The sequence below is a fragment of the Cibotium barometz genome, chromosome 8 (genome assembly GCF_041138505.1).
Source record: "Cibotium barometz isolate CiBa-2024 chromosome 8, ASM4113850v1, whole genome shotgun sequence".
In the NCBI taxonomy this organism is placed as follows: domain Eukaryota; kingdom Viridiplantae; phylum Streptophyta; class Polypodiopsida; order Cyatheales; family Cibotiaceae; genus Cibotium; species Cibotium barometz.
The window spans coordinates 14,408,884-14,423,277 of NC_141053.1; positions in this window are offsets into that span (position 1 = coordinate 14,408,884).

Below are 14,394 nucleotides of genomic sequence, written 5' to 3' on the forward strand. Positions count from 1 at the left end.
CATGTGTTTCACTTTCTTACTTTGGAGTTTTATTTGAATGACAAAATGTTCATATACTCTGGATTGATGAGTTGGCCACCAATTTTAATGCTTCTTTTGGCATGATTTATGTGTCCATTAGATGGTATGCATTGATTTTTATGATCAACTATGGTTTTTATGGATTTAAGGAGCTTCTATGCTTTTATCCATAGTTTTATAAGGATCTTTTGATCTTTTGCATAATTTCATGTGCTTTGAAGGTAGCATTTGCCTTCGTTTTTTGCACGTAATTTTGGAGTATATTTCTTGTACTCTTGTACATATTCCAACTCGGATACCTAGTTGCTTATATATCTAGGTGAGTTATTTTTCTACCCTAACTTTATTGTGTTTTGGGTAGTTATCATTTGAAAGGCGCCAATAATTCAATTTCTTTTCTAATGATGTACTCAGAAGGATTTATTCCTTGATGTAGTCTCAAGTATATAGAGACAGGTTTAGTATGTGAAAGTCTGGATAAGGCCATCTTATTCCTTTTATACAGGATTTTATTCATATTTTCCTAGACGGCATACTAGTGAGTTTCAAATTGTTAAGGTATGTATGGGTGGTATCATGGTGGTATGGGACGCTAGTGATCCCTCACATATATTATCTTATGGGATAATTTGGGCTCAAGATTGTTGCTTTGCTTACATCACTTAGCATGTTGACCTTAACATTCAAAGATAATCTTATTTTCTAAATTCACTAGAAGTTATAGTGTGGGCATTCTCTAGATAAACTTCTTTTATCTATAGCCTGCATGTTTTGATGAGGGTAATCTCGTCGGCATTTTCACTTGTTGAAATCTCTTTCTTTAGAGTTCAAACAAGTTTATCTTGTTGTGTTCGGATAAGGAAATTCGGATTCTTCCTTTGCTGGCATTTCTTTCTCTAGTTCCGTACTTTAGGTGATTTACACAATCAACCTGATAGGTTTACGGATGGACATATGTGACTCATTGAGACATTGATGGCTCTATGTTGATATGGGTAACTCGAGATGTCGATTATTCCATATGCAGATGTGGGTATGTCGGGGCGCCGATGAATCCCTGGTTTCTGCTGTTATAATGCCATGTTTTCCTACTTTATTCCGAAAGGTTTACAACAAAAAAGTTACTTTGAATATGAATTGTTCTGATCATCCGCAGTAGTCTGATGGGCAAACAGAGTGTATGAATCAGATTATAGAGGATATGCTTCGTGCATGTCTCTAGAAAATCATCACATTGGGAAATATCTTCCAATGATGGAATTTGCCTATAACAGTTCTAAATTTATGGCTATTATTTTAGTCCGTGCATACTTATGTATGGGTATCAACTCAGGGCACCTATTGATGTCAGTCTTAAGGATATCGAGCTTGATGCATCGAGGGATTTCTTACAAGATATGCAAGAAATTCTGACCGAAGCTCGGGATTCTATCAGGAGTGCTCATGATAGGGCATGGTTTTATGCTGATAGGGGACGCTCATCTCGGTCTTTTGAACCAGGAGCGTTGGTTTATTTTAATGTTCCTAAAGATTCTCAGACTTTGTCAATGGAAAATGCTCGAATTTATCTCCTAGATATTGTGGTCCATTTCAAGTTATATATTGGATTGGCACGGTTGCGTATGAACTAAAACTACCTCCAATTGTTAGAGTTCATCCAGTCTTTCATATCGATAGATTGAAAGGGAAACTAGGAGGTGAGGATGACACAGTTACTCCTCATCAAGAACTCGTTGAAGTCGATGAATTATCCTATGTTCCACATGAACCTGATAAGGTACTTGAATTCAGGGAAAGGAAACTTTGTAGTTGACTAATCCCTAAGGTTAAAATAAGGTGGAAAGATAGGGAAATTGAGAATTCGACTTGGGAGTCGGTTGAGATTGTTCAGCGCAGTTCTCCTTCTTTTCATTGCAAGAGTGCAATGTTTTGAGAGAGGGGAAGTATGTTATATGTACATTATGTGTGCTATGTTATATACACATTATGTGTGCATATACTAGGAGGCTAACCCACATTAGGCTTGTGAGCATGGGAGCATGGGAACAAGCTCTAGTGGAGCATGGGTTAGGACTAACCTTAAGGTTTAAGGTTAGGGTCAGGCATCCAAGGGTCACACATGAGGAATGGAAACTCAAGAGTCACTTGAGGGCCCTCCTATATAATAGGGGCATGGGGCACACTCAAGGGGGCTTGGAGGCTAGGAAGCTTGGAGGCTTATGCTATGGTCTCTTTTGTAGAGGTCCGTAACTACTCATCTACCATTTCACACTTTAGCTACATGCTATTGGATTGGAGTTATACCTCTTGATGGTATGGGACATCAAGGTAGAGGTATGATGTATTTCATTTATGATTCATGTGTGCATCCCTTGGGCTCGGGGGTGGTTGGGTGGTTGAGTTTATGCCTGATTTATGCATGTTTATGCATAACAATTATCTAGAGAGATCTTAGGGTTTTAACAAGAATGAGGGTCTATTTATAGGTGAGGGAGGCCACAAACCAAGCCCAACTGGTTTCTAAAGCCTTCTAGCTTCAGTTTCACCCAATTTGGTTAAGATTTGGATCAGTTTGGCTCCCTTTTTGATCCAGTTTGCTCCAGGAGAGAGGAGAGATAAAAATATCACATTTTTTTAATTAAAAAACCCAAGCAATGATGATAAAAAAGGATCCTACCTCAAGTGTTTTTGGCAAGAAAGTCAAGGACCAAGATTCCAGACTCCAGCTCCTTCCTTCCAGGGTAATCAGCTTCCTTTCCAGGGTAATCAGCTTCCTTTCCGTCAAAATCAGGGAAATCCCAGAGGTAGACCCTCTAACCAACCCTTAGTTTCAATCCAAATTAATGCAAGACCTCCGCCGCATAATAGGGAAAGTCAAAGAGCGATTTTCCCAAATTAATGCAAGACAAAGAGCGATTTTCCTAAATCGGCCATCCACTTCCAAGGCAGTAATGCTGGAAGTGATTGAAGAGGAAGAAGATGAAAGAGATTATACTCCACTTGCTGTGCGAGATGAGGACATCTCACGTTTTTAAGTGGGGTAGGATGTAAGATTCCTCCCTCTAGCTTTTGAGGTGTAAAGGTGTAAGAACCTCCCCTTCTGTTCTTGTAATTATTCCCCTCTCTAAAATAGAAGAAAGATCTTGTTTTACCCTGTTTTGACCTAGAGAGAGAAAATGTCTAGAGAGAGATAATCCAAAATTGAGATATCTTTGGATATAAAAATCCTCCTAGTGTCTAAAATGGATTCCCTTGAAATAGAAGTTCAAAATGAACTTTCCAATGTGCATTAGGAATAATTAAAAATGGTATAAGGGACCTTAGCCTAAGGGTCTACATTTTCAAAAAAAATTAGATTATGGTCCAATTAAGGTACCAATCAACTGGATTAATCTAAGTATTGGGATGAGATAAATCCAAGAGAATACCAAAAAATGAGTAAATGCTCACATAAGATGAAGAGTTGACGGAGTACAAGGTTTATTAGTTAAAAATTATGAGATATTACTTAAAAAATGAGATATTTTGGAGTAATGATGCATTTTTGACACCTTGGTAAGGAAAGGGGGACTCTTGAGGTAGGTGCCTCTTTCGCATGTGTGAAAGGATTTTTAATTCAAAAAAATTGTGATATTTTTATCTCTCCTCTCTCCTCGATCAAACCAAATAAAAAAAGGAGCCAAACTGGTCCAAATCTTGTCCAAATTGAGTCAAATTGAACCTGGAAAATTCTAGAACCCAGCCAGACTTGGTTAGTGGCCTTCCTCACCTATAAATAGACCCTCAGTCATTTGCAATAAAATATTGGAGCTATACCATGTCAGTATTATATTAAAATAATCATATTTTCTATTATTCCTTAAATTTTCCTCTTTTGGGAGCTTGGAACTCTCTCTCTCTCTCTCTCTCTATACAACTCCTCTTGGAGTTGCTCTTCTCTTCTTGGTCAATTGATTGGTCGGGGGCTTCACTGTAATTAGAGAATGAAGCCAAACTTGGAGGTAAAATCAATTGATTGGTCGGGGGCTTCACTGTAATTAGAGAATCAAGCCAAACTTAGAGGTAAAATCAAATTTTATGGTTTTTTTCAATTTTCTCAATAACTTTCTTCTTCTCAACCCCTCTCAAGCTTGAGAAGCTTTCTTTAATTCAAATCAAGCTTTCCCTTAAAGTCTTAATGTTTAATTAAGAGAAAGTTAATCTTTATGATTATTTGTAATGCTTTCTTTAAGTAAATCTCTATCTCTAAAAGAATAGCTATCTTTATGGCTAAATCCCTTGAAAAAGGATGCTTCTCAATGATAGTCTCTTAATTCAAAGCTAAACTCTAGGCTTGATAAGCTAGAGATTAAGAAAATGATATTTTCATGATTTTGTGCTATTAAAATAATGGTAAATTCTTTTAGATTATTTATGAGTAGTTAAAAACTACTCTAATTGATTCTAAATGAGAAATGGATTATCCTAACAAATTGGGAAAAGAGGAATGTTGAAATTAGATCAATCTAGTGGGATAATCAGAGTTATGTTTTATGGTTAAAATTATGATTTAAATTCATAGTTTGATTCTAAGCATAAAAGAGGAACTATCATATTTTGCCATAGCAAACGAAGCTATGCCAAAATTTTTAGAAAATAATACATATCTTATTTTTATGCATAATGCTAAAAGAGAACTTCCTACCATATTCTAGGATTGGACATCCTATGCAAAAAGAATGATTTTCATCATATTCATGAGAATTAATTCTTTTGTAATTATGCATAATTAATTGATTATGAGAAAAGGGTAATTTTTGATAAATTTATTTTTATGCAAAAAGAGGAATTCCCATGATATTTGAGATCCAAGTAATTAAATGGTAAAAGGAAAATTTTTGGCATAATTAAAATTACGAGTATTTATCAAAAACAAAACTTTGAGCATTATTAATTTTATTGGGAAATATGGGTAGAATTGATTTTTGTAAATCCCATGAATCTTTTACTTGAAAAGAAGAATATTGAATATATTTTACTTGAGAAATTTGAGAAAGAATATGAAAATATCCATCAAGAAAACTTGGATAATTCTTATTAAAAAAAAAAGAGAATCTGGAATCCCTAGGAGGATCGAGGATCCAATGAGTAAACGGAAGTTTAGAATTAATTCTCATTAATGAAGCTTAAGGAATGAAAATACAATACTTAAATGCTCTTTCTGAATTTTTACTATCTGATAAGGTTTATTTTCTTTTTTTATACTTTCAACAACCCTCTGATATGTAGATTCAATGGGATCGAGAAAAAGTACCTTTAACTAGGCCAAGCAATTGGCAGAAACTTAAAAAAGTCCTATCAAGTATCGAAAGTAGAAAACGGTACTAAAAGTGGATGTGATAAGATGTGATGTGGATTTGAATGAATGTAAATGAATGTGATGGGATATAAATGGATGCGATGTGATAAGATGTGGATGAGATGTGATGTGATGTAAATGGATGTGGATGTGAATGTGAGGAGATGTGGATGAGATGTGATGTGATGTAAATGGATGTGGATGTGAATGTGAGGAGATGTGGATGAGATGTGATGTGATGTAAATGGATGTGGATCTGAATGTGAGGAGATGTAAATGGATGTGGATGTGAATGTGATGAGATGTGATGATATGTGAAAGGATGTGATGTGATGAAAATGGATGAGAATGAGATATAATGTGATAAATGTGCATGTGAATGAATGAATGGATGTGGATGAATGTGATGAGCTATGAATGGATGTGGTGTGATATGGATAGATGTGGATGTGATGTAATGTGGATGGAATGAATGTGATGTGATGTGGATGATAAGATGAGGATGGATGTGATGAGATGTGAATGAATGTGGGATGTGAATGGGTGTGGTGGATGTGAATGGATACGATGAGATGGGGGGGGGTTTGCACAAAGGCTATAGGGGAGGGGGCCGAAAAAAATTTTAAAGCAAAAAAAAAATGGTGCCACAAATATGGCACTAGGAAGAATGAATGGATGAGATATGATGTGGATAGATGAGATGTGATGTGATGTGGATCTGGTTAGATATGAATGGATGAGATATGATGTGGATAGATGAGATGTGATGTGATGTGGACTTGGGTAGATGTGAATGGTGTTAAAAATATGGCAAACACCTTCACTAAAATGATGTGTAGGGCACATACCTTGTAACTAGCACTATGCACTAAAGTCATAGATTATGGGCAAATGGATACAAAGGTTATTATGCAACCTTACCATGATGTAAAAGAGTCATTTAGGAGCTCAACATCAGCCAAATGGGTCGTGATCTCTTGATTAGGTAGCATTGGTGTGATTAGCAAGATTCTAGGGTTGGTGGTCACTTTTAGGTGCTTGAATCTAGGAGGGAAGGTGGAGATGATTTAGATGATGATTAACACCTAATCTTGAGCTTAATCCTCATGTACTTCAGCCTATATAAAGAGGCTCTCATCTATTGAAATCAACACATTTTATTGCCCCTCACTTATGTTGTCATTATGCTCATCATTATGCTAATTACTTCTTGATTAGTAGCTTAACTTCATCTTCTTCATTTCTATTCAACTATGCAATGGAGCTAGTGTTTGATCCTCCTTAGGATGGTTTTTAACATGGTATCAGAGCTAGGACTAGCCCATGCATCTAGAATCAAGCCCCATCTTATTTGCTTAGCAAGAGATTAGTGAAAATTAGGGTTTCATTAGCTTTTATGGGTTTCCTAGAAAATAGGATCTAGAATAGCAGCTGAGTGGAGGCCTTGGTGCTCACAAACCACGTAACCGTTGCCAAAATCCTTTTGTGGGCACTTCACCAGCAATATTGCTAAGGGGCATGGCACCTCAATTGCACCATTCATAGCTCCACGTCGCCGGCAACTTCGTTTTCCCCAAAACATGCACGTTTTTGATAGGCGACCACCAAAAGTATTGTTGCAGCTCACACACATCAAATTGGTCTAATTCCTCTTAGCTGTGGCTTCATTGGGACTAAACTTACTCCTCCTAAGAGGGTTTTGCAAATGATTGAGTGTGCTTCACACACCAAGCAAAAAACCAGGGTGCTGTCCAGAACTGCCATAGCCAGAAAAGGTACTTTGGTAAATTTGAGATTACTCATTGATTAAGTTGCTTAAGCAAGTGTTTGTGGGCTCTAAAATCATCTAGACATACTGCTATTCAATGCCCTTGAATATTTTTAGCTTATTCTTTGTGCAACTCCTTCAAACATTGACTCCAAGTGAGCTCATTTCTCTGCATAGTGAGCAGAATATTCAACTCCACTAATCAATGATTAATCTATCATAATCCTTATCATTTGGTGCAATAAGTGGTTCATACATGTCATTAGGGACTTGCTACATCCCCTTATTACTTCACACTTAATTTGCCCCTTGATTAGGTGTCTCCCTTGCTTCCCACAAATCAATATATTTTCTGGTTTTATCTTTTGGAAAGCATATGCTAAATAACTTGATTTAGCACTATTCTTTGGTCTTAATCTCTCTTGTAAAAGGGTAGACACTGCCTCAATCATCAGAGGTAAGACCCCCTTCATTCCATATCATAATGGCTACCAAGGATTCTCCATCAATGCGCTTTAAAGGTCATGGTTTTCACACATGGCAAACCCGCATCAAGTTAATGCTCATGAAGAAGGGGCTCTTCAACATAGTAAATGGGAATGAGAAGAAGCCAAGGACTCTTGCTAATGTTCCTTGTTGGGAAGTAAGAGATGACAAAGCTCGTGCCATCATCACATTGGAGCTTGATGACACTTACATTCATCATGTGGATGGATGCGAAACTTCCAAGGAAGTTTGGGACCAACTCACAACTCTATTTGGGGCTCGATCTAAAAGTTCAAAGTTTGGTTTGCTCATTGAATTTTTTAAGCTAGAAATGAAGTCTGGCACATCCCTAGCCTCACATTTGAACTACATGAAAGGCCTATTAACACAACTTGCAGGAATAGGTCTTAAGATGGATGAAGATGTCTCCATTGGTGTATTACTTAAATCTTTACCTGAAGAATATGACCATGTGGTCACAACCTTGACCAATATGCCAATATCAAAGCTTGTGGACATTGAAGCATCTCTTCTTGAGGAGGAGAGAAAACTAAAGACCAAGCAAATGGAGTCTCCATCGTCATCAACCTTGTCTACTGAAAATGCTTATTATGCAGGATCTAGTAGGTATGGCAAGAACAAAGGCAACTACAACAAGGGCTACAACAACAACAATCTCATTTGTGACTTCTGTCACAAACCTGGCCATGTAGAGAAGAATTGTTTTGCCAAGAAGAAGATGCAACGAGTCTACATCATGGAAGAAGTGCAGCAGGAAGAAGACCAAGAAGAAGAAAAAGATGAAGACAAGGGCCACCATCATGAGGCCCTATCTATGATAAGATCAAATCATTTATTCTAAAGTGCTAAAAACAAGGGCATGCCCTATACACATGGGTGTCCTCTTCACTCATACATGTAGCCACGTCTTGTCACACTCTTCTAAAGTCGTCCCATACCTCTTTTGTACGCATGACTAAAGCCTCTGAGTTCACATTGGCATAACCTATGTATGGCATTGCTAGTCAGACCACGCTCATGCATGCTATCACTGAGCATTGGGTGGTTAATTAGGCTCATGAGAGTCAGCATGACCAACTGCATCATTGAGTGGATTCAGTGTTTCAGGAGGGGTGTTAAAAATATGGCAAACACCTTCACTAAAATGATGTGTAGGGCACATACCTTGTAACTAGCACTATGCACTAAAGTCATAGATTATGGGCAAATGGATACAAAGGTTATTATGCAACCTTACCATGATGTAAAAGAGTCATTTAGGAGCTCAACATCAGCCAAAGGGGTCGTGATCTCTTGATTAGGTAGCATTGGTGTGATTAGCAAGATTCTAGGGTTGGTGGTCACTTTTAGGTGCTTGAATCTAGGAGGGAAGGTGGAGATGATTTAGATGATGATTAACACCTAATCTTGAGCTTAATCCTCATGTACTTCAGCCTATATAAAGAGGCTCTCATCTATTGAAATCAACACATTTTATTGCCCCTCACTTATGTTGTCATTATGCTCATCATTATGCTAATTACTATGATTAGTAGCTTAACTTCATCTTCTTCATTTCTATTCAACTATGCAATGGAGCTAGTGTTTGATCCTCCTTAGGATGGTTTTTAACAAATGGATGTGAAGTGATGTAAATAGATGTGAATGGATGTGAAGTGATGTAAATAGATGTGAACGTAATGTGATGATATGTGGATGTGAAGTGATGTAAATAGATGTGAATGGATGTGAAGTGATGTAAATAGATGTGAATGGATGTGAAGTGATGTAAATAGATGTGAACGTAATGTGATGATATGTGGATGTGATATGGATCTGAATGAATGTAGATGGATGTGATGTGATATGAATGGATGAGATGAGATGTGGATATGTTGTGACATGATGTGATGAGGATAGATGTGATGAGATGTAATACGATGTGATTGGATGAAGGACGATGGGAATACATATGATTGGATGTGGAATAAGCAATGTGAATTGATGTAGAAGAATGTGGAATAACAAGAAATGATGTGGAATAATGAGGAAAGATGAGAGCTCATTAGAAACTATATTTATGACCTGTTCTTAAATGATTGTTTTATGTCAAGAATGCTGGGGAAGCATTTTGACCATCTTATGAATGAGGTAGTGGAGACCGAAGTGATAAAGTTGCAATAGCTGACGGAGAGTCAACGGAGGACGTCTCACATAGCAAGGTCGATCGAGGTCTTGACCAGCCTCGGTTCGATTTAAATGGTAAGCTTCCGGTACGGTGAATGAGGGACCAAGGAAGCGGCCTATGAGTGAAGCACTAGGTGACATGCGAAAAGGAGCCTAGAGGGTGCTGACCATACGATGCTTGGGCTCTGGGTCATCGCCGAAGATACCCATGTGTGCATCGGGAAAGAAAATGAAATAAGGAGTTAGAGTTGTTTTTTGAACTCGGGTATAGATCTAGTTGATTGGCCTTGCTCTGGTTCTCAACGGATGAGTCCATGACTCTTTTATATGGATCTGTTGGTTGATCTTGCTGACCTTCAATGGAGAGTCCATCTGGAGTTTTCTTATGTGATTATATTTTCGGGTACTATGAGCTAAGATGCAGAACAAGGCTCGCAAATCATTTTGAGGAATTATTATTTTTCGACCCAGCGTAGAGATGTCAGCATAAGTGGTATGCAGGGCAGTATGTCCACGCCTCGTGCAGCCAGCGTGCCTGATGCTGAGGGAGAATATCTCTTTGACCATGATCCTATTGAAGCTAAAGGTGGTTCACAGTGTGATCTTGTATCGTCCCATGCCTTCTAATTTTAGGCTTTCTTGCCATGTTTATAGACTTCTTAGCTATTCTGTTCTGAAAAGAAAGATTGTAGCACCCTTAGCACAGTGATGAGGGAACAATTGTACCGCGGCATGTCTGTAGCCCAGTATCGCCATCTCATGCATTTCCCCGTGGAGGTTTTGACTTTCTAGAGCCAGGATGCTCTATGTCAATTGGACCACTTTTCGTTTGTCAATTGTGTATGTCTTGAAATGGTCTAGCACTGAGAGTAGATCTGGTTTATCCTCATCCTCTTTTTTTTTGAGCCATCACTTTCTTAGCAGTTTGAATATTTCCATGCCCGTTCTCACTAACACCGTGCGACCCATGTGTAACCAATGTGGCATTAATCATATGTTCCAAGATTGTCCAAGAGGAGTTGATTCCATGCAACTTGTCTCACAAAATACAACTCTTAACATCTTAAGTGTTCAAAACGGGCAATTGTCCATGGTACCCTTAAAGGTGCTTACACGTTTACAAGACAAGGCACGAGAAACAATCAAAGGGAACACGAAAGACAATACCTCAACATGGGTAGACGAACATGTTTTAAAACAAAACCCAAAACAGAAAACAAAACCTTTTAAACCCAAGAAAAACAAGGGACTACAAACTATCGAAACCAAGGTCGAATTAAAAGATAGGAAAAAGGAGCTTGTAGAGGACATAAACCCAAAAGGGGACATAAACACAAAAGAGCCAAAAGCTATACATGATGTAGAATCATCCACATCAAAATCCACCACACAAACCACAACACCTATACGTGCGACACAGGATATAAAAGCCAAAAAGAAAACTTAATCTCGTCGCATGGGTAAACATAATGAAAAATTGACAAACCAAAGAAAGTCAGAAAATGAAACAAGTTCTAGTACATCACTAAGTCAGGATGAAACAAGTTCTTACTCTTCACTCAGTATACCACATAGACCAATCAAGAAACTAGAACCCACCCAACCACCCCAAATGGATAATAATGATCACATTATATATGCAGAATGCAAAAATCAAGCTCAAGAGGGCATGCTTAGCTTGGTTGAATGTCCTACAAGGTCACTGGTTGAATGTCCTACAAGGTCACTGGTTGTGATTGAGCCTCATAATGCCAATCCTAAAAAAGCAACCAAAAAAATAAAGCCCAGAGGAGTACCACTTCCCCTTTCAAGAGAAAGACATACTCTCTACAAAAGAGTCATTTGAGACAGCACAAACTATACGCTTGAGAAAGCACGTGAGGAATTCGATAATTCCCTTTTACAAGATTAAAATAGTCTCTCAAAACCTCATTTGGAGGAATGCTCTGTGAAGCCAGCACAACTTCCGCACTTGCACCTTTAACAACTCAACCTGAGTTATACCAAGACATAAAGAACTCCATAGAACAGGACTGTGAGGATTCACAAGTTTCCAAATAGACCTCATTAAGAATTGTTAGAGGGCCAAGTGTGCTAGTATATACATTGGGTACTCTTGAAAAAGCTGAGAGCAAGGATGAAAATGAATGGGAATATGAAACAAAAACAGGATCTGAAGCTGAAACAAAAACTGAAACATCCATGGTTCCTTTGGAATATTCTATCATAGTATGGTTGCATTTCTCTATAGGCAATGATGTTAAGCACAAACGCGTATTGATTAGCCCTCGAGCTAGTCATAACATCGTAACAATAGACACTTGGGTGTCATTGGGACAACCTACTATACAGACAATAGCCTTGCAACAAGAAGGAGCTAGAACTTCCAACATATCTTACTGAAAAGATCCCTAGGATTTTGGTGGATTGGAACTTTCAAATGAAATCACAACCAACACTCACAGCATATCCTGAAAGGATTACCTTTACCCAGGACTTGAACATGCCATGTTTAGGGTACTTTGAACATACAATGTATACTGAAACTAACCCCCTCAATTGCAAGTTTTTTGTGGTTGAGTATGTTTTGGAAGAAGCAGATTTGATCTTAGGGAGTAAATGGACTATTGCTGCCCAAGCACCGCTATGCTTTGCTACCGATAGAGTCATCATGATGGTCAACGATAAAAAGTTGACAATACCATACTGCAAGGAAGAGGATCCAGCTTTAATGGATATCTATGATGCTGAATGCAAAAGGATACAAGCCTCTTCCACAAAAGCCCCTCTACACAATGACCTACCATCTGCGTCAACAACAGAATCTGTTAGAGCATCTACTCCTTCAACCCCATCCTCATCTACAAAGTTCGATGCCAAAACCTTGCAATCAATAGATATTCCTAAAGAAGTTCCCACAGCTCAACCTTCTATCTCTAACAACAAGGAACTCAAAGGAAAACCCCCGGAGCCTATGCATCTTCATCGACAAACCTCACCAAAAGAGACAACCACATGCTTGAAAGCCTCATCATCAACATCCACTCCACAAGAATTTGTAGTCTCATCATCGTGAAAAATTCCCATGAGTCTCAAACCTATAGCCTCAATTCCAACCAAACTCAAGAAGGGCCCCAAGCATTCAACATCAACCCAAAAGAAAACTCCACCAAGATAACCACAATCATGGTATCTTAATGGTATCAAAATGTGGGTAGAAATGCCGCTACTTGTCGCTCAATGCTACTGTGAAGATGCCAATCAAATTTGGGTGCCACAGCAGTCAAAGCCTCTTCCCCAACGCAACACTCAGAGGCCAAGGAAAAAGAAAAATACTCCACAACATAGTTCACAAAAGCCTATGCGAGTTCCTCAAAGAACTCCACCAAGTCAATAAGTGTGGGTACCAAAAACACTACTGTAGGCACAAGGGTACTACCAAAGAAATACCAAAGCTTGGGTCCCCAAGCGCATCACAAAATCCCCTAAGCTTGCACAAAGAAGGAAGCCTCAACACCAAGCACATCGGCCACACCAGTTTATAAAGTTCATCAAAGATAGGTGCCTGTGCATGTGCTTCAACAACAAGGATACTATGATGGCAATTCCATCACGTGGTTGCCAAAATTGAACAATGTGAAGAAAACCTTTCCACCGACTTCAACCCTAACAGCTTCACCTAAAGCTCGACAAGAATGGAGGCCTAAGCAACAACAAGAAAATCACTCAACCACTCTCGTGCATTCAGCACCAACACATGAGCTTGTGTGTTCAAGAAAACATTTAGCAGTCTTTCCTACTGCCTCGACAACATTTGAGCAACAAATTCAAGAATCAATACCCATGTCTGATAATGAAGACTTATGAGCGCATCAAGAACAAAATAGCAATGCTCTTGTCACCCCTCTGGATGTGAGAAATAAGTGCACAAGAACCTGTTGCTTGTTGCAAGTCATGACTAGCTGTCCCATAAAATTAATTAAAATAAAAAAACCATCGAGGTCAAAACTTGCAACTTCACGGGGTCAAAACTTGAACTTCATGGAATTCCATCTCATGGAATTCTAGTTCACGGCCTGCACTTTCACGAAAACACCATTTCAAGGGATTAACTTTTACGAAAACACCATTTCAAGGGATTAACTTTCACGGGTTTAGGCCATCTCACGGAATAACCCTTCATAGCCAAAAAACCTACAATCTCATGGGATTAGGCCATCTCATGGAATATCCCTTCATGGCTAAAAAAAAAACCCTATAACCTCATAAGTTCATGTCTCGCAAGAGTTAACAGTTTCACGGCTTAAGAACCTGCAATTTCACGATTTAAGCCACATCATGGATTAAGCCATCTCACGAATTAACACTTTCCCAACGAGCTTCAATAGCCATTATACATTTGTTAAGCTTATTACTTACTATTCTTTTGGTGGCTAAATTAATATAGTATTTGCTCCATGAGTACATATCCATACTCATGCATAGGAGAACATTTGCACCAAAGCCTCACCTTCAACAACTTCCACGTACATCTCTGTTGGATGGGGGGGCCATGGTGGGAAAAAGCTTGGTCAATGTAATTTTCCTTCAACTT